General features: G+C 39.2%; 1 protein-coding gene across 9 annotated transcripts in view; it reads left to right on the forward strand.

The window, feature by feature from the left end:
- Positions 1 to 24051, forward strand: part of Zeb1 (zinc finger E-box binding homeobox 1) — a 170649-nt gene that overhangs the window by 20798 nt on the left and 125800 nt on the right. For 4 of the 9 annotated variants that reach the window (XM_029547085.1, XM_029547084.1, XM_029547083.1 and 1 more), the window contains exon 2: positions 23325 to 23479. The exons of 3 other annotated variants lie outside the window; for them this stretch is intronic. The gene's annotated coding sequence lies outside the window, so the exon portion shown is untranslated. Of the gene's footprint in view, positions 1 to 10508; positions 10528 to 23252; positions 23480 to 24051 lie in introns of those variants that run through there. 2 more of the 9 variants (XM_029547080.1, XM_029547081.1) reach the window with 2 other exon arrangements.

Consider the following 24051-nt stretch of genomic DNA (forward strand, 5'->3'; position numbering starts at 1 on the left):
CAGAATCTTGCTGGCATGAGCATTAGTATCTAGGTTTGGTGGCTGATGATGGGATGGATTCCTGGATGGGGTAGTCTCTGGATAGTCCATCCTTTCATCGGAATAAGGATTCTTAAGGACCTTAACATTCATGTAGAATGATTCATGCTGTAGAGAGAACTGAGGCTCAGAGCTCTCTATGGTCTGGCTGAGAAGCACCAACTGCCATTTCCTTCCTGCATTTAGTTGGTTGGCAGAGGGACAATCGCTGTTGGGGACCATGTGACAGAGAGCTACCAGTTGTTGCCTCTGAAGCTCCTGCACTGTGCTCAGCACCCCACCTGTGAGGAAAGGCACTGTCAGTGTCCATTCGGAAGGCTCTGAGCTGCCTGCAGAAGTAGTCAGAAGACATCGCTCACAGATGTGGGCATTCCAGGTGCTTTCTAGTAAATAAGCAGTTGTTTTTCCAAACTGCAGTTACAGATTGGCAGGGTGAATCTAGAAGCTGATGTGTGGGAACCGTGAGCATGCAGGAGCCCGAGGGAAGCACAGAGCCTTCTCAAGGCAGCTTGGCAGGTGCCTCAGCAGTCTGTGTGACACAGAATGGCCTTGGAGGTAATAGTGCTTCTTTACTTACTTTTAGGCTTTATTATTACTAATGTGTATGATGTACCGTGTCGGGTGTGCTTGCCAGGCACACATGTGAGGGCTTAGGACTCTAACTCAGGTTAGTAGGCTGCGGTGGTGAGCCCTTTCACCTGCTGATCCAAGGCGCCAGTTTCTAGTGCTTCTTAATAAATACAAAGTGAGACTTATGTATCTAATTTATTTTCTTTTTTTTCCCTTTGATTTACGTTTTATTGCATTGTGATGAGAAAAGATACATAATTTTAATTTATCTGTATTTATTAACGTTTAAAAACATTTTGAGTAAATAGACTTACATCACATTTTTCTTTCTCTTTTGTATCCCATCTCCTCCTGGAGAGCCCCCTCCCCCATTCAAAACCCACAATATCTTCCTTTTCTATCATATTCTTTAAAATTTATAAAATATTGTAACAATAAAAATGAGTATTAAAAAAGTTGTTTTATATAAAACAACAATCAATTGAACAGTCTTATAGATGTTTGTCTAGAGCAATACTGAAAATACATACGTTTTTCTCAATATAAATTTTAAATAACTCCAAATATATTAACTGTATGATATTTTAAAATAATATATCACTATTAGTTTTTTAATGAATATAAATAGATAAAGTCTATTTGTTTGTTTGTTTGTTTTGTTTTTAGTAGAGTTTAAAATCTTGACTCTTACTGTGGTACAAACACAAAATAAGAACAGTTTTTGGACATTGGAATTCATTGTAATAAGGCTGTACTTGAATGTCCCTCATATCACCAAAGGATTTTTATCTCCATAGTAGATAAGCTAAGAGTTGACAGTTCTGCTGTGCCAAGGAATGAATTTTAGGCACAATATTTGGATACAGATTTCCTGCTACAATCAAAGCTATTTGACTTGAGTGATTGTCGTCATTCTTAGCACACAAGGAACAGGTTACATTCATTTAAGAAACGATGTGTGTATTAAGATGGTCTGTCCATGAAGTCATTCATCAACTGTTTCAATGAACAATGGTTCTGCTTGGAGGGTGGCACAGACATTAGGTGAGGTAAGATTCTGGTTCATTGGCTGTGATGATTTTGAAAAGCATTCATCTCAGAATAAGAGTAACTTATAAAGTCCTCTTCTTCAAAATTGATACAATAATTATAAATATCAAGCAAAGCCTTCAGTCTCACTCTTTCCTGTTCTCTTACAAGTCACCTCCGAAATCAACTGTCTACATTTCTTTTGGCCATATAAATAATTTTGAAATATGTAAGTTGTTCTGAAAACCATACTATAGTGTAAAAACATCAAATAAACAATCCTACTAATAGCGAGGCTGAGATAGGAGAAGCATGATTTCAAGACCATTATGTGGCCCACAGCAAGACACCGTCATGTACAAACAAGCAGAAAGTGTATATGGATTGTACCATATTGGACCTATTCCTTCCACTACCAAATTAGAGAAACCACGGGATGACAGCTGACAAATTCCTAATTCCTCATAGTTTTGAATTTCAATTGATTAGGATATATTGGTAATATTAATTTTCATATTATGAGATATTAAGGAAAAGTGATTGTTACTTCCTGGTAATTTTCTTGTTAGAGGTGGAATTATGTTTGTATGGGTTTGTTGAAAGATTACTTTCTCGCTTCTCCTAGGGTGTAGTTTCCCTCCTTGTGTTGCTATTTTNCATCTGTTATCCTTTGTAGGGCTGGATTTGTGGAAAGAAATTGTGTAAATTTGGTTTTGTCATGGAATATCTTGTTTTCTCCATCTATGGTGATTGAGAGTTTTGCTGGGCTGGCATTTCTGTTCTCTTAGGGTCTGTATGACATCTGCCCAGGATCTTCTAGCTTTCATAGTCTCTGGTGAGAAGTCTGGTGTAATTCTGATAGGTCTGCCTTTATATGTTTCTTGACCTTTTTCCCTTACTGCTTTTAAAATTCTTTCTTTGTTTAGTGCATTTGATGTTCTGATTATTATGTGACAGGGCGAATTTCTTTTCTGGTCAAGTCTATTTGGAGTTCTGTAGGCTTCTTGTATGTTCATGGGCATCTCTTTCTTTAGGTTAGGGAAGTTTTCTTCGATAATTTTGTTGAAGATATTTACTGGCCCTTTAAGTTGGGAATTTTCACTCTCTTCTATACCTATTAACCTTAGGTTTGGTCTTCTCATTGTGTCCTGGATTTCCTGGATGTTTTGGGTTAGGAGCTTTTTGCTTTTTGCATTTTCTTTGACTGTTATGTCAATGTTTTCTATGGAATCTTCTGTACCTGAGATTCTCTCTTCCATCTCTTGTATTCTGTTGCTAATGCTCGCATCTATGGTTCCTGATTTCTTTCCTAGGTTTTCTATCTCCAGAGTTGTCTCTCTTTGGGTTTTCTTTATTGTTTCTACTTCCATTTTTACATCTTGGATAGTTTTGTTCAATTCCATCACCTCTTTGGTGGTGTTTTCCTGTAATTCTTTAAGGGATTTTTGTGCTTCCTCTTTAAGGGCTTCTACCTGTTTAGCAGTGTTCTCCTGTATTTCTTCAAATGAGTTATTAATGCCCTTCTTAACAATGCTCTACCAGCATCATGAGATATGGTTTTAAATCTGAATCTTGCTTTTTAGGTGTGTTGGGGTATCCAGGACTTGCTATGGTGGGAGAATTGGGTTCTCATGATGCCAAGTAACCTTGGTTTCTGTTGCTTATGTTCTTATACTTGCCTCCCATCATCTGGTTATCTCTAGTGATACCTGCCCTGGCTATGTCTGACTGGAGCCTGTCCTTCCTGTGATCCTGGTTGTGTCAGAACTCCTCAGAGTCAAGCTGTGTCTGTGATGCTGTGATTCTGTGATCCTGAGATCCTGGGTGTATCTGAGCTCCTGGGAGTCAAGCTGCCTTTGGAATCTTGAGGTCCTGGTGTGACCAAGCTCCTGGGATCCTGGGATCCTCTGATCCTGGGCATGTTAGAGCGCCTGGGAGTGGAGCTGCCTCTGGGTGTTGTGGGTCTGACTGCTGAGTTTGCCTATTTTTTCTTTTTAAGTAAAATTTGCATCTTAATGTTATCAATATGTATTGAGAAGTGAAAAGCAAGCAGGTACTGAAGAGTACAATGGAAAGCCAAGCCAGAAAGAGCTGCATATAGAATAGTCTTTTGTCAATGCCTTTTAATGTGTTTTCTCTCTAATGTGCAAAGGGAAATTAATAAATCTTGTTAGGTTACACATAAATATGATTTCACCCTTAAAAGCATATCATACATGTTTAATAAGTTATAATTTTCAGAATATACTTCTGTCAACTCAACCTTTTGCTTGGAGTTAAGGTGAGCCTTGCAGGTTTTAAAGTAAGTTCCCTGAAACCTCAGCAAAGCAAGCCCTAGATGAGTGAAGCACCATGCTTTAAGTTAGAGCGCATCTCAGAGTCTGTAGTGCTCTGCTTCTTTCTCCTCAGGCTCTCAGTACATTGTTGATTGGCCTCAAAATCTCTGTATAGACAAGCAGTATGATAAACTCAGAGATCCACCTACGGTTGCCTCCTAGGTGCTGAGGTTAAAGGCATTCACCACTCTTTGCAGTTTTTAAGAACATCTTGTAGAGACTTAAAGACTGTCTTTAGTAAACTTACTGTATTTATTATTTTTTGATCTTACAAGGTGACAGGAAGAAAATTAAATATTTAATACTGGTTTTAGTCACAGTGTGTATGGAGATGTAACTAAGTGGAATAATGCTAGTATAATATGCACAGGACCGTAGGTATTACCCCCAGTACCGAGAAAAAGGTTTTCACATGCATGTAGAGGCCAGGGCTCGGCCTTGTGTCCTCCTTGGCAGCCATCTAGATTTTTAGATAGTCTCTATTTGGATCTGGGATTCTCTGATTACATTAGGTTGGGTGAGTGGTGCATCTTAGGGATTTGCGTGCCTCTGCTTCCCCAGTGCTGGGGTTACAAGCACACACAGCAGGGGCACCCCTAGCAAATAATTCTAGTTTTATGTATCTTCTTTTTAAAAATATATTTTAACTGAATAGAAGTATTTCAGCTTTTCCCTCTCCCTCTCTTCCCTTAAGCCTCTCCTGGCTCTCCTTCCTCTAGCCCATCCTGTGTCCCTATCAACTCTCAAGTTGATAGCCCCTTTTTCTTGTATTATTATTGCTATGTGTGTGTTTACACACACACACATATGTGTACAAACTTCTATGTGCATTTTTTATTGTTTAGGTTGGTTTCAGGGCTGATCACTCTGCATTGGACAACCAACAAAGGAGCCTAGCTCAAGGCAGCTAGCTCTGCTCTGTGATTGGCTGTCTGTAGTTGTTTTTCTAGAGGCGAGACCCTGTGAAAGCTCCCTCCTCCCATGTGATGGTGATCACTGCTGTTCCCATCCTTCTGCTCATGTTTCCGCCCCTCTCCCACTGTGTTCCTTCCCTAAGTTATAGAATCAGAGCTGGGATATAGATGTACCTATCAGGCCTGGGCTCCTGAAGACCTGCGGATCTTTGCAGTGTTCAGTTGTGATCTCTGTGATGGTACCCACATGCTGCTCAAAGAGACTTCTTTGATGAGGGGAGGTAGCCGTAGTTACCTGTGGGTATGAGGGTAACATTTTTACAATTTTAGAATGTAGTAAGGAATTCTTCCCTAGCAAACTGGTGGTAGTAGCTTATTTTCCAGGGACCATGAAGCTAGTTTGGTTTCCAAAACAAGACAGGATTTCCTCCTGTTGAGTGGGCCTAAAGTCCAATTAGTCTCTCTCTCTGTACCACACAACCCATGTTGATCATACCCTTACATAAACATAATTCCTTGAGGCTTTGCCAAATAACCTTGAAGTTATTTGTTCCTGGATCCTTCTCCATTTGTTTTGAGGGAAGGAGGTCAATAGCCCTGGCTTTTTATGTGGGTCCTGTTGAAATCCCAACTTGGGTTACGACAAGCACATTACTTACTGAGCCATTTCCCTATATCTTACAGAATGTAGATCATTTTCTTCTCATATATACTTAACACCTCTTTAAAATACAAGATTCTACAAATATCTATGTGAATCTCAATGTGACAGAATCTGTTTGGTTAGAATAGATCCTTAAATTTTATGCACAGGTACCACTTGACATTGAAAAATGCCTTTTAAGCCAAAACTCCATAAAAATTTCATATTGCTCCATTATAATTGTTTGGTGGGAGGTAGCATTTCTCATTACCATTAGACATACTGTTTTTCATCATAAATATCTCACATGAATATTTACAGTCAAGTGCTCTACCATGGATGTGTGCACTGAAAATTTGTCTAAATGTTTGCATTTTTATCCTCACAATAGAGTTCCAGGATAAGAGTTGTTGGACATGTACTTCACAATGCATCTTCCTAAATATGCTTTAAAAACATTAATGCAAACTCTCTGGTAGGGATACAGTATATCATCACAGGATTAGTGGGGATGTCATGCCATGTACTGGGTAATATATCTCTTATGTGGACCACACCATCCTCATCATGATACATAGATGGGTCCTCACTGTTCTACAGCCCCAGTTCTCATTGCATAAAGTACAGTTTAAGAATGGCCAGTGCTGGTGTCTTACCACCTGGTTTTTCTCAGGGGAAAATAGAAGTAAGGAGAATTCAATGTAGCCAGAGACTGGCAGGTGTTAAGGAGGATGCTAAGGATGGTGCACAAAATATATGGTTTTAAAAAGACTTGGGTTTTAAGCATTTATTTATCAAGTGTATGTGTAAGTGTGAGATGACACACAGGTGAAGGACAGAGGACAACTGTGCAGGTTGGTTCTCTTCCCACCGTGCGGATTTCAGCAGTCAGTCTTAGGCCATGTGGTTTGGTTGTGTGTGCTCCTACACTGCTGAGCCATCTAGCTGCTCCCTTTCAGAATTTTTAACATGTTATTTATTCTGTGAAGAAAGAGTACACGTGTCACTGCAGATGTGTGGGGAGCAGAGGACAGATTGCAAGAGTTGATTCTTTCTTTCCAGCATATGGATTCCTGATCTAAAACCTCATGGTTTTATATCTTAGCAAAGTAGAGGTCAGGTAAAATTCTATAGATGCTTCTGAGCGTCAGGAGTTTTACATACTTCCACACAGAGAAAGTATGAGGAACTATGACATTAGAGGTGTGTAGCTTCTGAATAAGTTTGTTTTGTGTAGGTATCAAGTTAGAAAAACTGTACAAGTACAAATTTGCTTGTTTGCAAAATAATGTTTTGATTATTTTCAGGTTGAAAAATTAAATATATATTTATGCTATGCAACATGATTTTATTATGAGTATATTGTGAAATGGCTTAATTAGGCTAGCAAATATGCTTCCTCTTAGTTCTTATATTGAGGAAACGCAGTCTTTCTAGCCGTATTCAAACCTGTTGTCAGAAACTATTCACCATGATGCCTGTTGCTTCTTAGTACATTCGAGCTTAGCCAGAAGATAGAGAAGTTAGAGATCTTTCCTTGTGAACTTGAATTTTGCTCTAATTGAACCAATATACCCCAGCCCTCCACTCCTATGTTATATTCTAAGACATGAATTTTCAGCCCTGCTGTAGAGTTTATTTCATCTGTGTTTTAAATACTAATGTCTTATCAGAATATGATTTTCAAATATTTTTCTACCACCTGGTAAGTTGTCTCTTCAGTCTTGCTGTGAAGATATTTTAAGTTTATAATCCCATTTGTTAAGTTTCTCTCATCTATGGTTTGTACATGTCCTAAACAGTTACTGCCAAGGCCAGTGACAAGCCATGTCTCTCCATTTTCTTCTCGTGCGTCTATAATATGCAGTCTAATGTTTGAGTTTTTAATGTAGTTTGAGTTGACTTTTGCACATGGTGTGAGGTTAGAGACCTTCTGTCCACCTTCTACCTGAGACATGCACTCAGTCTCACCACTTAATTAGGAAGGCTCTTTCTCAGCTGTGTGCTGTTAGCATCTTTGTTGTAAATACATTGGCGTATTTGATGCCTCTTTGTTCATATTTTTAAAGTAAAGTATTTTGTGGAAGATGGGGCCAGGCTGTCCATCCATTGGAGTTCAGACTAGACCTGTTTTTCTTTCAGGAAGCCCTTATTCAGAGGAGGCTTAATCTCTATTAATAATTTAGAGAAGCAAGCGTTATTAATGGTTGTGGGAGAAATCTGACTCTAGCTTGTCTCTGCTGATCAAGAGCCAGGACTTCCTTTCTAGAGTCTTCTATGAGATAAATCTCAACAGCACTCTGCAGCAGAGCAGATTTGTCTCCAGCAGTTTAAGATACTTAGTTGTCTGTCAGGCCCAAACAGAGGGGGGGCTCGTAAGTAAGCAGGTCTACACTCAGCTTCCTAAATTCAGAATGACAGAGGAGTGGCTTGTTAATACCCAAAAGCTGCTCATGAAAGCTACTTGCTGATTTTGGGTCACTTAAAAATTGGCACTTTGGTCTGCTTAACAAAATTTATAATCTAAAGGTATAAATTTTAGATACAGTACAATCTACTATGTGATTAATTCCTAAGCAGGGAAAACATTGCAGATTGGCTAAGGAGTGATAATCTTGCAACTTTGCATTCTTGGGGTTCACTATTGAGAGCGCCCTAATAGAGTATTAGTTAGAAATAGTGAGTTCATGGCTTGACGGAATAAATAATTCATAGGGCACAAAAGCAGCTCTTTCTCTTCGCCAGTTCCTTTCTCCTCATTATAGTCACTCTCTGTCTTTCAAAGGCGCCTTTACAGCCCAAGAGCAGCTCTGTGTGAACATGGAAGGGCTCGGGCACCATTTCAACCTCAGCTTAGCTGAGCCTGAGGGTCACATCAGACAATGAAGAATGTCTTCAATGTGTATTCTGTAGTCGCAACTGAGAAACACGCTAGCTGGGGTCTGGAGGGATGCAGAGCCTCATGGTAGAGGATGCTTGACACTGCAGCCAAATGCAGTTTTACTTTTGAAACATCTTTCAGTACTTATTTTAAAAATTATTTTAAAGTTGAGTAAATCACTGAATTTCTTCTACTTTTTTTTCAGTAACTTTTACTACATTAAATAAAATATCTGATACAACATGAGATTTTATGTTCTCTCTCATTTTTAAAGTCTTTTAATCTGTGAGGAACGTGAAGATCTGTGATTTTATGTGGAGTTCTAGCTCTCCCTATCTTTTAGTACCCACAGAGTAAGAATTCTGCTGTGTAGACGGTGACTCTCAGCGGCTTGCTGGCACAGGGTCCTTGCCTTGCGCGTGGGTGTTTGCTGATTTCGACATTGCTAGCGGTGGTGTTTACCCTTCATCAGTAAACTTCACCCTTAGATTTGGTTGGAAGGGTGTGATAATCAGAGCAGCTGTAAAAAGTGAAATTTATATGGATTAACCCCATTCCATGATATAATAAGACACCAGGGTTTATTAACAGACATTTAAAGGCAATGGATTGTAATCTAGACCCCTCAAAAGGGAAAATATTTGTGAACAGGATTTCTGCTGGTTCTCTAGGACCCAGTGCTTCATCAATGTGTTTGTCCTTAGGCTTTAAGTGGTATAAAATGGCTTGTTTGGTAGAATTCTGTGCTCCATGCTCTATCATATGTATTTCTTCATATGACATGGGCTACAGGTTGCAGAGACCATAGACTACAAAACTAATCTAAATGCTGTGTTCTCAGAAGGGAAATTGGTCTGTTGTCCGTTTGCCCATTTCTCCAATAACTGCTACCCTTACTTTCTCAGGACTTAGTGACTTCTCCAATATTAACTTTAGAAGGAATGGTAATTTTGTAACCCAGTGTGATTTTAAATACTGAATCATGTTTTGTTTTTCAACTTAAACTAAATAGAGCCCTCAGCAACACTTAGAAGTTAGGCTCGGCCTTGGTTTTCCAGTTCTGTTTCAGTAGTCACTGAGGCCAAATGTTCTGCAGTTTTACTCAACTTCTAATTCTTGTGGTGACATTTTTGAAATGCATTTTTAAGGAGTGTTTCTTTCAGTTATTATTGCTGCACAAAAAGCAACCTTGAATTGTATCGGCTCTAAGCAGTATTAATTTACTTTTATAATGTTCAGGCTCTAAGCAGTATTAATTTACTATTGTGACGTTGAGGGCTGGCTCCCTGAGTCTTCAGCTCTTTTGGTCTGGTACTGGATGCTGGGAAAGGCAGCCACAAGTGTATTTCTCCTAGCTGGCAGAGCTTGTGCTTGCACTTCCTCACAGCATGGTAGGCCTTTCGGGGGAGACAAAGGCAGACAGAAGCTGCACCCTGTTTGTTCGTTTGTTCATTCATTTTTGTCACTGAATTTCTAAGAATTTTACTAAAGAATTTCATGAATAATAACAGCAAACTCATCCCACATGCCAATGAAGATCCTAGAATCGCTGAGTTCCTGTATGCTGTGCAAATTAAAGCCACACTCCAAAGGTTTCCCTGCCCCAGTGACCTACCCTGTGACTTGGTATTCTAACCGTGTGTTCCAGAAGATGGATGACCTCACTGCCCCTTCACAGAACAAATCATAGCACTGACAGAGCTCAGGACAGAAGGCAGCCTAAAGGCCACTGGCTCAGCATGGGCTCCCATAGGTGCTGTCAGTCTTCTCACTTGTCAGGGGCCACCCGGCAGAAAGCCTGATCTGCAATGTTCACTCTCCCTGCTTCTCACTGATCCTGGGGCCTGAGGAGTTCAGAGCAGCAGAGGTCTTCACCAAAGTGCCCTGCAAGTCCACATCTGAGAAGCTGTACTTTTCAAAGCCTAGGTTCTGAAGTTTCCCAGAGGACATTCTGCCCATATTGTTGGTTAAAGCAGGTTCCATGACCAGCCTAAATTCAGGGAAATGTATTCTTCACAACAGGAACTCTGAACAGAAGTGAATGGATGGGGATAATGGCACGTGCATGGGGCTCCAGGCTTCCTGTGGGGTCTCAATGTATCCCCTGAGACATAGGTACAGATATTTTGGTAATACCTAGTAATTATCTCAAGTCTTTATTCTTTATACTCATCCTTTATATATTCTTTATTTGTCAAGATATTCTGGTATTTTCAGTCTGAAAAAGTTATAGCAATTATATTATTTATAGGTCTTCAGGTACTGCTACTTCCGCACAAAATCATATAGGCTGCACAGAACCTTACACAGTCCCATAACAAACTGCTCCTTAGTAAAAGTATTTTAAATACTGCTTGACTCTTCCTACTTGCCATAGTTTTACATTATTATACATTATCTACTACTTTACATTTTGGGAAATAATCTTGTGACTTTATTAAACAGCCTCACCCCCACCCATACACTTTGGCCAACTCCAGATGTTTCCAGATCTGTTCTCCAGATCACTAGGCATTTGGATTTAAGATGCTAGTAATTTTCCAATGGTCAGGTTTTTTTCCTCCCCATTCCCATGATGATGGAGATGAAAAGAAAGGCTTTGTGCATGCTAAGCAGCAAGTAATTTATCAGAGAGCCATCCCTCCACCCCAGTGGTCATATTTAGGAAAGACAACAGAACACTTCCTGTGATTAAAAACTGTGGCGCTAAAGTTTTCTTTATGAGTCAGCTACTGTGTGCCCGAGTGAGTGAGTCTATGGGGTCGCCTTTCTCATTAACCTATGTAATATTGACTATTTAATAAAGAGTCTCATTCACCAGATCAGAGTCACAGGAAACTGGTCCTCCTTAAAGAAAAGTAAATAAAAATGCATGTCCTGATTTGCTCTGGGAAATAATATTGAGGTCTAAGTTGGTTCTAAAAAATGTTTACAAAAGGCAAAACTAAATGAAACATTACCATTACAAAACAGATAATTAAAAGAATGCAGATAGGCATAAGGAATGATTTTGGAACTGTAAAACTTGTTAGCTATGAATATATATGAGAAAGAGGAGAGTGTGTGTGTGTGTGTGTGTGTGTGTGTGTGGTGTGAGTGTGTGTGTGGTGTGAGTGTGTGTGTGGTGTGTGTGTGTGCATGTGTGTGGTGTGTGTGTGCATGTCTGTGTGGGGGGTGAGTGTGTGTGTAGTGTGTGTGTGACTGTGTGCGTGTGTGTGCATGTGTGTGTGTGTGTGTGTGGTGTATGTGTGAGTGTGTGTGTGTGTGTGTGTGAGGTGTGTATGTGTGTGCATGTGTGGGGGGTGAGTTTGTGTGTTATGTGTGCGTGTGGGGGTGTGTGTGTGCATGTGTGCTTGTGTGCTGTGTGTGTGCATGTGTGCTTGTATGGTGTGTGTGTGCATGTGTGTGTGCAGTAGAAGAGGGGAGGCTGGGGATGTGGGACTTTCTTCTTTACACTTGACACTTGGAAGATAAATTGGAATAGTTTTGTTTCAAATGGTATTCTATGAAGAGACACTTTTCCATTATGGTAAGAGTTCGCATTTGGATCCTTGGTTCTAGAAATTGACTCCTGTTTTTGAAGCAGTGATATTTCTTGTGATCTGTTTTATCAAGTCCAGCAACTTGGATCCAGTGCAGGCTAGACTGCATGGGTTTGACCCTTTAGGAAGATACTGAGGCTGGGACAGAGTTCCTGCTCCCCTAAGTGCAAAGGGTTCTGTCTGGGTCCTATTGTACTGTGGTCATGTGGCATCCTTCATCCTGATCACTGACAACCTTCTGGGAAGGATTCTGTAATAAAGATTTTATGTAGGTTAGTTGCTAATTGTAATCAGATGTCTTTAAAATAGCCTATGCTCAACATTGAACTAATAAGCATGTCATACCTTTGGCATACAATGGGCCCCTTCCTTCTGCTTTATAAAAGATAAGAAAATTAAAAATATCGAAAGACAGAAAAGAAGGAAAGGCAGAAATACTGTTTTCAGGTATAAATATACTTTGTGTTGTGGTTTTATTCTAAATTCAAGAAGCTGCTCACTATTATCAGAAGACTTCACATGCTAGTAAGCATCTGCCTTGCAGGGTCAGTCATCTGAGACTGCACATGCAAAGCTGGCAACTCAGGCAGAGAAGCAATCTGCAGGGAGCCTAGGAGCCAACCAGGAGGACCGAGAAAGAACTGCAAGGGTGGAGCCAGTATCTACCTAAGTGAAGGACAAGCTTGGAGTGATCCTACTGAAGCCAGGAAGGAGACAGGGCTGCCCACTGACTGCCCCCACTTCTTTTCAGTATTGTGCTGGAAGCAGCACCTGGAGCAGTAAAGCTGGGGTGTGTGTGTGGGGTGTGTGTGTGGGGTGTGTGTGTGTGTGTGGGGTGGAATAATGGAATACGGAAAGGGAAAGAAGAAGCTGTCTATCTCTGCAGATGAGACATCCCGGAAACTACCAGAAAACTTCTCAAAACGATGGAAACGATGCACTTTCAGCTATCTAGCAGGATACAGAATCAACAGAACAAACCAATAGCTTTATATACAGCAACAGCAAGCATAGAGAAGGAGATCACGGATACACTCCAGTTCCTAATAGCCTAAGAGAAAAGAAAGAAACTGGGAACAGACCTAACAAAGGAGGAGAGGGACCTCTACAGTGAAGATTAACCTTTAAGGAGGAAATTAAGGCACCAGAAATGGAGAGGAGTCCCATGGTCATGAATTGGTAGGATTAATATTGTGAACATGATGATTTTACCAAAAGCCACTTATAGATCCAATCCAATCCCAATCAAAATCTCCATCTCATGCATCACAGAAATAGGTAAAACTACCCCCAAATTCCTATGGAATCAAAAAAGACCACAGCTGGACAAAAAGAACAAACGCAATGCAGGAAGAATTACCATTCCAAATCTCAGGGTACATTACAGAGTCATAGTGATTAAAACAGTATGGTGCAGGCAGAAAAACAGACATGGCGGGTGTTCATATGCAGAAGGACATCAGAGCCAAGTCTGTCACCTTACACAGAAATGAGTTCCAAATGGGAAGATCTGAGTTGTGGGACCAGAGATGCTGAAAGTGCTGGAAGGCACTAGGCAGTGTCTGTATGCTGCAGGGGAAAAGAAAGGACCTTCTGAAGAGGGCTCCATTGGCTCCAGAATTAGGGCCATCTTTTGAAAAGTGGGACTTCATAAAACTAAAAAGCACTGTGAAAGACAAAATCCAGGGAAGATGAAGATCTCAGAGTGGTAGAGAGTCTTTGCCAGACATATAACTGACAGAAGATTAATAGTCAGAATGCACAAAGAATTTAGAAAACAAAGTTTTAAAAAAGTGGCTCTGAGTTCTGTACTGAGAGTTCTCAAAAAAATAAAAATGGCTGAGAACTATCTCAACAGTGCCCCTCATCCCGTGGCAATTAGGGAAATGCAAATCAAACAACTTTAAGACTCCACTGTATCCTAGTCACAGTGGCAGATAACAAACACACCCAGCAACATGTTCTAGCAGGGCTGTGGCAGATGTCCCTTACTTGCTGTTAGTGGGATTACAGACTGGTCCAGCCACTTATAATCAGTGGGAAAAATCGTCAGCAAGCCAAAATGCATCTACCATATGACCCAGCAATACTGTTCCTTAATATATGCTCAGAGAACATCCTGCCATGCTCACTGCTGCTCCAGTCACAGTAGCTGAAAGATACACACAACCTACCTGTCCTTCAACAGATGGGTAATTAAGATGCGGTACATGTACAGGATGGCAGGTTAGCCAGCTGTTAACAAAAGGAATTTTCACATGAATGGATTCAGCTAAGAAAAGGTGAGGCAGCCCAGACCCAGAAAGGCAAACATCTCTTGTTCTATCCTATGTGAGGTCCCCACCTCCACATGTTCAGATGTGACCACAAACCTAGAACACCTGAAGAAACCAGAAAAGTTAGGGAGAGACCATTGCTGGGGGTGGGGGGTGGGCAATAGAGAGGAAAAGAGGTTACAAATGATCTGACCAAGGGGTGGGGAATTGGGAAATGGGGGTTGGGATTTGGGGGAGGGGTAAACAAATAAGGAGGGAGGGGGATAAAGCAACAGTAAGGATGTCTAAAAAGTCTTTTTTTTTTTCCTGAGAGTGGGAGAAATAGTCTTTCCCTGGGAAGAGCAGGCCAGTTGGTTATCTAAAGCCAAATATCCCCGAAAAATATATATATGTGTGTGTGTGTGTGTGTGTGTGTGTGTGTGTACAAGTGTGCAAGTAGCATTCTACAGATTGAGCAGGTTGTACTTATTTAGGAACACACACACACACACACACACACACACACACACACACACACACATAGACCATGAATTTGGAAGAGATCAAGGAGAGATTACATTTAGAGTGTTTGGAGGGGGGAAATGATGTCATTATTTCAAATTTTCAAAAAATAAAAGAACCGTTAATTAAAAAAAAAAATTTAAAAAGCAAGAACAAGATGCAGCTGGTATCAGAACAACATCATCTCTTAAGACCTAGTAATTTTGAGTGCCCAGTTGTCCCATGAAGGTCCTGATGTCATAGAGGGACAGTATGGGTGACAATTGATTAATAAGGTTATATTGTTGGGAATAATGTCATGCTTTATTCTCTTCTTAATGACTTAAAATACACAATCATTGTAGGAAGATTTGAAAACCTGCTAAAATAACATAGTATTTTTAAAGCCAGAAATAAAGTAAAAATCAATTATATATTTTTTCTATAAAGCAATTTGGCAGTGTTCTTTAACGGCTGACTCATTTTCCAGTGTGTGTAGTTTAGGTCTAAGTAATGAGTTATCAGCTCACTCACGTGAACCCTATCTCTCACCTGTCCAAAATATCACTGTAAAAATGGATCAAAGACCTTAATGTAAACCTAGAACTCTTAAACCAGGAAAAACATTTTCAAGAGTAGACAGTGGGGCTGCATAAAATGACAAGTAAATGAAGGAGTGAGGAGAGGAATGCCAGCTGTGTGTCTCACAGGTGATGTCTAGAGTACACAAGGAACGGGGAAGCAGGCAATGGGAAAGCGTAAACTACAATGAGATTCTATCTCAAGACAAGAAAATGGCACTCACTTAAGAAAACAGTAATAAATGCTTGGATGGAGGAGGGAAGGGTCTTTTACACAATATTACTTTGGATTGTATAATTTTCTCTTTCAAATCCAAAGTGAGAAATTGGACTTCCTCGGCCTTCTTGTACACAGCACAGATCCCATTTTGACAGTTCCCCCACCCCTTAGACCTGCTTCTGTCATGTGTGATGTTACTTAGCTCAGGTATACATAACTGATCCTCTACGCACTACATGGGCTTTACCGTACTTGGCTGCTCTGCTAATATAGATTCTTGCATGTGGTGCCGTTCTGCTTCCCCCAGGCACATGGACTGCTCCTGGAAGAAGAGCACCTCTCCCTTCTAGCCTCAGCACCGTAGCATATAAACAGATAGGTGGACGGCTGATAAAATGGAATATCCATAATATGTGGTTTCTTTCTCATAAATGCAAAGTTCATTTACAAAAATCACATTATTTTAAGGTCTTAAAAATCTATGAAGATGTTAATTATGTTGTGTCATATTTCACTAACTATATACTTTCAGATTTTAGATTTTTGAATATCAATATTTTCATCTCTAGGTCACAGACTTTATAAACAGATGGAGCCAGTTTATGCATTTCCATGCCAGCTTAGTTCTTTGACCAGGCTCTGAATTTCCCTTTATTTGGTTCCCTTTCTTTCCTTCTTCTTCTTCTTCTTCTTCTTCTTCTTTTTTTTTTTTAGATTTACTTATGGATTATATGTAAGTATACTGTAACTGTCTTCAGACACACCAGAAGAGGGCATCAGATCTCATTACGGATGGTTGTGAACCACCATGTGGTTGCTGGGATTTGAACTCAGGACCTTTGGAAGAGCAGTCAGTGCTCTTAACTGCTGAGCCATCTCTCCAGCCTATTTGCTTCCCTTTCAACTGAACCTCTTGTAGTTGCACTATGCCCTGTTGATTCTTTGCTCAGAAGTGGTCTGCTCATGTGCCCCCCATCCTCTGCCTTAAATAAGGGTAACAAAGCAAGTAAATGATTATGATTTGATCTGAGATGGTTGGAATCTTTGCTGTATAGAAGGTCACGCCCTTTAAATTCCCTATTGCCATGCTAACTATTATGAAGAAGCTTGTTTAAAAACACTTGTTTAAAAGACACTTTCAGTCTGCAATTTTTTTTCTTCAGCACTATGCATTGAGCCCCTAAGCTTGCTGTACACTGGTACCCTGTCCTGCTGCACTAACATGTCATTAAACACAACCTGTGTACAATTTGGTATTAAGAAACTCAAAGCACCAACACCCTACATACATTTCAAATGTGAAGTTACTTCTCGTACTCGATGGTAGAGCTTCATCTTCAGGTAAAATGAGTGCTTTTACTATTTAGCTTGTTTAAGAGAGAGAAAGAAAAGCAGAGGCCAATGAAAACTTCATCAAGTGCTATAAAATCTCCAGATTTCATTCAGACTTTGTAAAATTTTGTAAGTGATGTAATTTGCTGGTATTTTTTGTGTTATGAGTAATGTTGCTTAAAATTAAAAACCTAGTACTTTTAGAATTTATAATAGCTTTTATTTAACCCATCTATTTCTAATGTACAATTCATATAATAAGCATGCTAAATATATAGCTAGTATTGTAGCATTTCAGTAGAAAAGCAAAACACAGCCTCTCTATTTTTGGGGCTACTCTTGAGTGATGTCAACTACTTGATTGAGAAGATCTTCCTTGTGCTAGCCAACTCTACAGGGGTTTCCAGGAATGAGAGGGACTCTAATCGTGGATGTGAGTTTTGATTTAAGACTTCCATTATTTTTAAAAGATTAATATATGATAACTACAGGTGGGATCAGTCTAACTGAACAAGTATTCTTGCCCCTGCAGAAAGAAATGACCTTTGTTTTTAATAGAAATTTGACTATAAGCACTTGATAGAAGTGCTGTTGTTAAATACAGCAGTGCTTTTGGTTGACTGTTTTGAATATTTTGCATTATTTGGTTGCCAAACTACATTTGTTGTACATAATTTAAGCTTTGAACTCATTTGGAATTTGGCTGCTGCTGCTTCCACTAAGCCCCTGAGGTGTATCATTAAGTTATTCATTTAAGATCTCTGTGGTTTTTTTTATTGAAAATAGATACTTTTTCCTCTCATAATATTTCCTAGAATCCCCTTCTTCTACTCTTCCATCCAGATTCATAATAAGATAAAACAAAACTAACACATTGGAGTTGGACAAAACAGAAGAACCCAAGAGACGACATAACCTAGTTCACCACACACTCAGGACTCCCATAAAAACACTAAACTAGAAGCAATAATATATATGAAAAGGACCTGGTGCAAGCCTTGTGTTGCCTCTGTGAGTTCCTGTGTGTTTTGATCCCGTTGATTTGAATGTCCTCCATGCCCTCGGGCTTTCTGCCTCCCTTTTTGATTGGTCCCTGAGAGGAAGGATCTGATGAAGACCTCCCATTTAGAACTGAGTGTTCCAAGGTCTCTCTCACTCTGCACGATATCTGGCTGTGGATCTCTGTATTTGTCCCCATCTGCTGCAGGAGGAAGCTTCTCTGATGATGGCTGAGCAAGGCACTCACCTATAGCATAGCAGGTTATTAGGAGTCATTTGTTATCACATGCATGCTCTCTCCCTCCCTCCCTCCCTCCCTCCCTCCCTCCGTCTGTCCGTCTGTCTGTCTTTTAGTAGTATATGTTTTAACTCTAGGTTCTTGGTCCATCTAGTCTTGGTCACTCAAGCATCAGGTATAGGTTACATCTCGAGTGGAATGGGTCTTAAGTAAAATCAGACATTGATTAGTTACTCCAACAAGCTTTGTGCCACCATTACCCTAGCATTTCTTGCAAGGAAACCATTGCCATTTCAAGGGTTGGTGGTTGGATTGGTATTCACATTTCTCATTTGGTAACATTCAGAATACCTTTCTGTACTAAAATACCAGCCGGAACCTAAGGTGAAAGCTCTGGGTGGGCACCGGCTCAGACTCTGTGTTGTCTTCAGTAATGAGGCCTTGCTCTCAGTTTGCGGAAAGAAGTACTAGATGCTTCATTTAGTGACAAGAGATGGCCAGTTGGGGCTCTATTTCCCCCATTATTTGGTGATTTCAATTAGATTGCCTTTATATGTGTAAATGTAGGCATTTATAACTTTAAACTAGTTTGCCATTATTTTCTAGGCATTCTGTGTACTAAACTGTACTTTTTTCCCCTCAGTAACATTTAGGATGCTATATGTATGTTAAAAAGGCAGATGTGAGCTCTCTGCTTTGTCCAGCAAATGAGCACTGGTAAATCTGAGGACTATCATAAATACCATAGCTTAGTTCTTTCCAAACTCTGAATTTTCTGTGACCACTACTGAAGTCACATTTCACAGTCCACCATTACCTTCCTCTGGAATGTACCAGTACAAAATAGGAGGTTGCCAGAAAAAAATAGTGTAAACAGTTTAAACCATCATTTTATCTGTCCCCTCCCTTCAACACTGAGCTAAGCTAACCATGGACAGTAGGAACTCAGATAAGGATACTTTTTTGTTTGTGGAGGTTTGGCTTAAAAATTATTACTATTCTCTACCCAAGAAAGGATAAAATATGGATCTTCTTATAGTTCCTCGTTTACTGGGGATCCCCTCGTTTCTGATTCCATCTACTCCATATCTGCTCTGCACTGTGGGCACGCAGAGAATAGCTGTGTTCTTCTGGGTCAGTTGGATGTGCTTGGGAGAAGGAAGCTAATTCAACGCTGAACTTTTAAAACTGTAGTTTTGATAGGTGTGGTGGCTCATTCCTGTAGTCCCACCACTCAAGAGGCCGAGACAAGACGATTGCTATAAATGGTAGGCTCCCCTGGGTGTATATATATTGTGTTCCAAGACAATTTGGTCTAGACTAAGATCCTTTCTAAAAAAAATAAAATAAAATAAAATAAATAAAAAGATTTTAAAAAGGAAGCTGTTGTGCTTCTTCTTAAGATGATAAGATGGTACTGGTATGAACAGTGTGTTACATAGGCATCTGTGAAAGAGGGAAGTAGAAAAATTGTGATTTTTCTTTTTAATCTAGTTCTTTTAAACATTGGATTAATCCTATGAGCTATACACATGTAGAATATACATTTATAGATACTCATGCAAATAAAATACTGAGATTGTCACTTTGTGACCAAATAGAATATAAAATGCCTTATGCATGTGTATTTTTGGTGCCATAGGATAATCTTTTAACCTTTAAAATAATAGGTAGCCAAATGTTGTCTGCCCTTTGGGTTTCTAGCCTCTGACAGAATAGAAGCTGAAAGGGGGGTTGTGGTGTATATGACAGTGCTGGTGGGTACAGAGCTCCTCTCTGTTCACAGATGTGTTGGGATTATAGATATCACCCAGGGAGAGTGCTCTTTTGAAACATACAAAATAAAAAGCATGCTGCACTTTATTAGAAATGTCTGAGTCAAAGCATTCCAAATACAGTAAGGGAGTAATTGAGCTCTTTACTGTAACCAACTCTAAACTCGGGCTTCTTAGCATCTTCACACTCAAGGCTCCTTTTCACTGAAGACATTTTTATGTGACCTCTGACTTATAGGTGTATAAAATAGGTCTACAGATCAAGCACTGATAATCATGAATGCATTTCAATAGTTGTTTGATACACATATAATTTTCCTTTTATTAAAGATGAAAGCAAGTATGCACACTAAGGAGATGGATGTATTTGTTTATTTTTTTAAAAAAATTGAACAACAGAAAAAGAACATATTCACTGTTTTTCTAAGTTGATTGCTTAGATTTTATAATTATCAGTGCTGAGCATGTCATTCACAACAACCCTAATATAGAAGATAAAGTAAGCCTAAGGAGAACTTCAAAAAATGCTGTAAATTCTGTTCTAATCCCAAGCTGGAAACTTCATCAGCAACATGATAGCAATTAAAAAGTAAACACTCTTAACACAGTGCATTCCAAAGATACATGAACTTGCTACGTGTTGAGAAATGGTAGTGGAAAAATACTTAAAAGTCTTTGTTTTCTGTAATGAAACCATTATGCTACACAAGAACAACTGTGAGCAGCAACAGCACTGCTCTGTCCTGGAATCTGCACTGAGACCTTTCAGGCAGTATGGAGGGCCTTGCATGTGTGGCATGTGCAGTGCAAAGTGCACATGCTGTGTTCAGAGCTGCAGTGCGATTGTGAGATGCATTATGGGCAAGGGCTGATAGAAACACCCGCCCTTGTTACTGCTTGATTCCTAATTAGCTTGTTACTGCTGTATGTTCAGAAATCTTTGATTGTTGACAACTCTTCACAACTCTCATTTACTTAGCTGTCCTATTTGAAGTCACCACTCAGTTCAGAAGCTGGTGTCAGAACACTGTCTCAAGAGTGTCTTCTTACATCTGAATAGTAAAGTCTTCAGACCTTTTCTTGCTGTCTAGGTGCATATACAGAATACAAATATGTATGCATTGTATTCAGAGAGGATCTATGCATTCTGTCACCTGAAACAGGGAGACCTTTGTTTATGCAGAGCTTAAATTTTAGATAACCACAGAGGGAGGAGGGAGAGAGAGTAGGGTGCAATGAATGAGAGAGAAATGGATGTGAACCATAGGGAATAACATTTCATGAGTCTTTTTCTCCCTAATTTCATGGAGTATATTACTTACATTTTCTAAGGCTTACGGGGTATCTGAGAATGCAATATTAGGCATAGATGTTAACATTTTGAAATTTCTCATATCCCTTCCAGGGTTTCTTTTTCTGAACTTTAGGAAATGTAGCATTATTATTCTTGGGAGTCTTAATTTCATTGATAACTGTGACTTTGGGCAAACAATATCAGGTTTCTGGGTCTGTTTATTTAATAAAATGAAGATTTGGAGTTAAACTTTAAAACTCTTACACATGTATTAGAAATGTTCAACTACGTGCAAGCACATACATGTATAAGGGACTCACCCGCTGAAATCTGAAGCGACCTTGTGTGTAGGTGTGCTGGCAGTAGTCATTCTGTATGTTTAAGGTGATGTTTATCTCTGAGACTTGTCAGCTTTGTGTCGCGCATTAAAATTGAATTTATAGCCACAACAATTGTGGTTATTAGAGTGAGTGGACATGCTTACAGTTGCTTCTCTCCTGAAGGAAGCAGGACTTTGAGAGTATGGGCTTAATTCCATGATCTGTCATTTCTTTTGGCTAAGGAATTTCTCTTTGATCTTCCAGACTGAGGACATGAACACTTCCACAGCCATATTCTATGTTCCATCACAGTTTGTTTTATAGGCTTTATTAAAACAAATAAGAAAAAGCATTTTTCACTTTAGAGATAGTTTGGTGTAAATTGGGCTTCTCAGATTGGTACCATATGTCATCAACCTGTTCAAACACTTAACATGCTGCAGTATGCTTGCGTATATGGTGGAGATCCATTTGTTCTTATAACATACTTCACACACTATGTTCTTCACTGTGCTTGTTTCTGTGGTGGATATCCCGTCATTTGTACAACATACTTAATGCATGTGCCCCATTAAGTTTTATATTATAAACCCTTTAAGAAAAGAACGTTTCCTTTGTAGCTCCATAGCACCTAAGACAGAGTTGTTAGTCTCTGAATAGTTTATAAAGGTTACACCTATTAAGGATTTGGGGTGACCTAAAACCATCAGACATAGCAAATGGAATGGGATGTCCTGTTTTTAGGATAGTAAACTCTGAAAGACAATATGATCAACTCTATTAAAGGTCTATCCTTAACTACTAATAACTCTTAAGGACTTCTATATGAAGTCCATTTCTTTTTGGTTTGCTCATAAGCTGATTCAGCCTATAGCCTCTCTTACATAGTACATGTATAGCAATTTCAGGTTTTGATACAGGAACATTTGATGGGTGGAAGGATGGATGGGTGGGTGGGTGGATAGATATAGATGGCTGGATGGTTGGGAGAATGGGTGGATGGATGGGAGGTTGAATGGATGGGTAGATGGATGAATGGATATCCATGTGATTGTTCATAGACTCTGAGATTTGAGATCTTTAAGCTGTGTGTGTGTGTGTGTGTGTGTGTGTGTGTGCGCGCGCGCGCGCGCGCTTAATTTTAGACCTACTATGTTAATACTCAGTTTTAAATCAGTAGTCATTTTTAATATTAGAAGCATCAAAACAGATTGCACAACTGAGTTATAATAAAGACCAATATGATCAGCTACCATACCTGATTGATAGACTCTCCAAAGAATACTTATCAATTTAATGTGGGTGGGAGGAATTGGTGTGGGAAAGAAACTAAAGCTTTTTCATACTATATTTGTAAAAACTGGATAACCATTTTTTTTCCCAATACTAAGATGATATTTTCAGTCAAGACCTGTGTGTGCAGTGTAACCTTGAGTTTCTTGTACGGTACATAGCACTGCAAATAGTTAATGGCTTAGTATTTTGTAAGTGTGAATGTTATAGTCAACCTGTTCCCAGAAACGGTAATTGACTCTCAGGCAAAAGTAGTATTTGATGGCATTTAACCTTGTCACTTAATGATTTATTGCATCATCAACTAAGTACCATCTTTATCACATGTTTGGAATGGTTGTGGAGACCTTTAGGGGTCTAAACTTAGTTAAGCCTGTTCTGTGAAGGTATTGGAAGTTTTAGTTTGGGGTCATAGCATTTCTTCTCAAACATAATATGACTGCTTAAAAGGACATAGACCATGTTTTTTGTTTTTTTGTTTTTTTTTCAGTTATTTTTAGTGTCATTGCTCTTTATCAGCTGGTGGACATGGGAACAACTTAATAAAATTTGGGTAATTTAGTTTTCAGTTTAAATTCTCAACTGGCAATTGCCCAAAATTCGCATCTGAAGACACGAGCACCCAAATGCCATTTTGTGATTTGGCTACTGACTACTCCACATAGGAAGGAACCACCGAGATTAATGGAGTAACTGGCTCTCAAAAGAAAGTCAAGGGTAAGCGCCTCACTTAACTCGTATGTGCATTGATTTGTATAAAGCATGTATCTAAAATAAAGTTTTAATTTTATTCTAGGATATACGACCAAATATGAGTTTTACATGTCTGTTACACTTTTTATAAGATGAATGTGGAGAACAGTCTTACAAGAGATTTTATGTATGCAGTGTTGAGGGAAACTAATAAAAATGTGCAAAAATTAGTTTATATGGTTCATGCAAAGTTTAACAAGTTTAATTTTTTTGTAGTTCTACTGTAGCTTATTATCTTTAAAATAGTATGTCGTAAATGTTGCTTAAATAAAGTTAGGTTTTAAGGATATTTATACCAAACTGAATTTGCCTATGTAATTTTTAGGTATCTCTCAGAGTATATATTATAAAGTTTGAATGATGGTTTTTTTAAACCTTGATAGTAAAATAATATAAATAAGGACCAAATAAAATCTGTTTACCTTCAAAATGCTGCTATAAAAGTCAGGATGACAGCGCACCTGTATTCCAGCTATAGAAGTCAGGATGGCAGCGCACCTGTATTCCAGCTATAGAAGTCAGGATGACAGCGCACC

The sequence above is a fragment of the Mus pahari genome, chromosome 15, assembly GCF_900095145.1.
Source record: "Mus pahari chromosome 15, PAHARI_EIJ_v1.1, whole genome shotgun sequence".
Taxonomy (NCBI): domain Eukaryota; kingdom Metazoa; phylum Chordata; class Mammalia; order Rodentia; family Muridae; genus Mus; species Mus pahari.